Genomic DNA, 3937 nt, shown 5'->3' with positions numbered 1-3937 from the left:
AACATGAAATTTGATCTGATTCAACAATTAATGCACAATTATTATACATTTTTATTTAAAAGTGCTACTTTGTTTTTCTATTGTGAGCTGTACACATAGTGCATATTGTTGTGTTCCGTTTTGACGATCACATTTTAAGTTTTAATCATTTTGTAACATGCATACACTATCTTGAAATAATAATTACAATAAAAATTATTATTTGTATTTACATTTTTTCCATAGTCTTTTAAATATAATATTTCGACTGAAGGTGTTAGAATTGGTAAAGTGGACATATTTCAGTTAGGCTGTCTTTCAGAACAAGAACCAACTTGAACATCTGTATGGAAAACACTGGGACTTGTATCTTAAGTTAAAGTGCTTGGACTGAAGCTGTGACTTGTATCTTAAGTTAAAGTACTTGGACTGAAGCTGTGACTTGTATCTTAAGTTAAAGTACTTGGACTGAAGCTGTGACTTGTATCTTAAGTTAAAGTACTTGGACTGAAGCTGCGACTTGTATCTTAAGTTAAAGTGCTTGGACTGAAGCTGTGACTTGTATCTTAAGTTAAAGTACTTGGACTGAAGCTGTGACTTGTATCTTAAGTTAAAGTACTTGGACTGAAGCTGTGACTTGTATCTTAAGTTAAAGTACTGGGACTGAAACTGTGACTTGTATCTTAAGTTAAAGTGCTTGGACTGAAGCTGTGACTTGTATCTTAAGTTAAAGTACTTGGACTGAAATTGTGACTTGTATCTTAAGTTAATGTGTATGGATTAAAACTGTGCCTTATATCTTAAGTTAAAGTGCTTAAGTTTTAACATGTAAAAATAAGTCAATTAATGTTCATAACCCTCCACAACATTTTGCTCAAATAAAAAACCTTATTCACTAGTAAAACTTAAGTGTCTTTATACACAGTCAAACGATATAAATATGACTGTTATCAACGGTAAGGGTTACCTATTTGAGTTAAATTAAAAACTTCGTACAAGATTATAAACAACCAAAAGCTTATAACTGTAGGGTTGACCTTAATAGAACAGAAAACGAGATGCATTTTTTAATCAAAATTGTCTCCAAGCTGTTTCAGTGTTTGTTTTATTTTTCTACGTATACTGTATACATTGGGTGATAAATTTTAAAGCAGTGTAGTTTGCGTTGATATATGTATTTCATATTCTATTGTTCTTACGTTTTTTGGTGAAAAACGTTTTCTTGGAGAAATTGTACAACAATAACCTTTGAAAATGAAAAATTGTGTTTAAAAATTTTAAGTTTTGAACTACGAGAAGGCTTATGCCTCACGCTAAATATTATAAGGCGCAAAGACATGTTAGTTTAGATTCATTTAAGGAATCAGCCACAATGATAAGTAGCAATTTTTATTTTATTTTCTCTTATATATATTGCTTTATTACTTATTTCTTTTATATTATTTGTAACTGAAAATACGTATGCCTAATCGACCTCGATGATTACCCCTTGGTTGGAACTAAGTGTTTAATCATTCGTCACATCAAGTAAGAAATAAAACGATCTTTTTTTTTTTTCATTTGACAGCTTTTCGTCTAAAGCCTGTTCAAATATATTATAATAATTTGCAAAATATTAAGGTTATCCAAGTATACTTACGTATCCAATCCTTATTTGTCTCGGAGGAGCGAAAGCAAGATTCATCTTATAATTTTAGGCTTAGTTTACAAGATACACTTGTTTTCAAAGGTTCATTCAGCTCCATCATACTAAATTTTAACTTTTTAAAAATTTCACTAATATTGCAATTAGACTGGAAATATTTTTATCACTCTAATTTCATTAACCCTTATATGTGAACTTTTTGCCCATTGCTGGTAAAGTGTTAGGCCCAATATATAAATAACAAGAAAGATTTTAGTGATTGATGTATTTACTTTTTGTGCTTATAAGTTATATGGAACGACAGTAAGTACGTGTTGTACCTAGCAGTTACGTGAAAAGTAGTTACTCGTGTAAATATTTCATTGTTTTTGAATTTGTAGTGCATAATCGAGGATTGGGCCACACTATTTCAATAAATCTATCACTTAATATAAAAGATATGATACCTTCACATGATTATATCTCGCAACAAACGTATAAAGTACGCACCTGTTTAATATCAGCATTAATATCGAATACTTTTATATTCTTTAGATTTGTTTTTAGTAATTTTACTGTCCTTTTCTGCAACGAAGCTCTGCAGCTTTTCATCTGTAAGTAACTGAAATCTTACGCTGTCAAATATGTTTGCATCTGTTGACCGGCTTTCCAAGGCAACATTTCAAATGTTTCATAGTGCATGATGGTGCGCTCTCGGCCAATCACGGCGAATGATTAATGCTAGGGATAGAATGATGGATATTGAAGCTTTAGTTAGTCAAGTATTTTAAGACCTCCGCTGTGGGATCAAAACAAAACCACAACATATATGTATTAGACAAACAGTAGAATACAAATAGCAAAGTTAATTGAAAATGTTCCTCTTTCTATTTATATCGGGAACCCAGCGTTCACGGCAAAAAGAAAATAACTAACAACTCAATGCGCAATTATTGTCTAAACAACGCGTTTTGCCTTTCAGAACGACATTTTGAGTGTGAGCTGCAGTTAGAGTATTTCACGCCTTTATTACATCATATTTAGTGCAATTTTGACATTGCTGGTGCACATTTTTTGGTCAAAATATGCAACTCTTCCGCGCTGCTCTGCTCTCCGCTTTTTGATATGCAATAAGTACAACACTTTCGTCATACAGATATTATTTATTTAATGTTTTCAGATGTTAAGTACAACCCGTATAGAATATCTTTTTATCGGCTTTATACTTTTTGTTGTTGTTAGATTAATGGTTCCTAAATGTTGAAATGTGCTTTATAAGTGACAGTGAAAAGTGCCTTTAACCTTTCTTTTCTTATTAATGAATATTTGTTTGAGGTTTTGCAAGTGTCTCGTGTATCTTGGTAATAAATCAAGTGTAAGAAAACAGTTAAAATACAACGACATTTCATCGATGTTAACTCGGAATCAGATGTTTTGTATCTCATTTATTACCAGACTAATTTATTTTTATCCTTGCTAGTGCAGCTTTTCGATAAATAGAGATTTGAGATCAAATGAAGACTGTTTAAATCCAATAATATATTTTAATAGTCCTAAATACTAGGGATCACAGTTTCCATAGTGACTGCGCTTGGAAGGTTCGATATGACATCCCATTTCTCATTCTGAAAAAGTAAATATGATGTTCATCAGCGTTTCGTCTTTTTGAAATTTGCGCATGTAATATGTTTATCTGTATATACCAAAGAAATCCTGACTTACGTGTAATCAAATAGTACACTTCATATTATTCATATATTCATGACTTATTATTAATTTAGTCTTGGTCCCTTTGTTTGAAAACCAAGCATTTCACTCCTGGTGATAAGTTTGGAAACATTGTAAGTAAACACAATAAAATACCTTTAAACAAACATATCGTGTTATTTTACATCAAGCTACAGAAACCAGAATGGACAAAATAATTAACAATTACATCAATGTTGTCTATAATTATCATTGTAACGTCTTTCTGAACAAACCCCCTTGCGGGATGATATGTAACAACATCATTTTTTGTTGACTCTACTAGCTGGAATTATCTTCAGCTACTTTTGAAAGTACTGGTACATCAAATATTTATTGTAAAATATTGAAGCTCTTATTAAATACTGTTAAAACGAGATGAAGTTGTTGTGATAAGTCACGTTGAAATTATTTTTACACGAATAAAGCATGGTAAACGTGTTACCATAAAATACGTCGAAGTTCTCATTAATTAAATAGGCTGATAAAAGGTGTTGAAGTTGTTTCATATACATTGATAAAAGTTGTTGAAGTTGTTGTCATATACATTGATAAAAGGTGTTGAAGTTGTTGTCATATACATTGATA

Source organism: Limulus polyphemus, unplaced genomic scaffold (assembly GCF_000517525.1).
Source record: "Limulus polyphemus unplaced genomic scaffold, Limulus_polyphemus-2.1.2 Scaffold9452, whole genome shotgun sequence".
NCBI classification, from domain to species: Eukaryota; Metazoa; Arthropoda; class Merostomata; order Xiphosura; family Limulidae; genus Limulus; species Limulus polyphemus.
The sequence above is the reverse complement of the archived record's forward strand: the minus strand, read 5'-3'. Positions refer to the sequence as shown.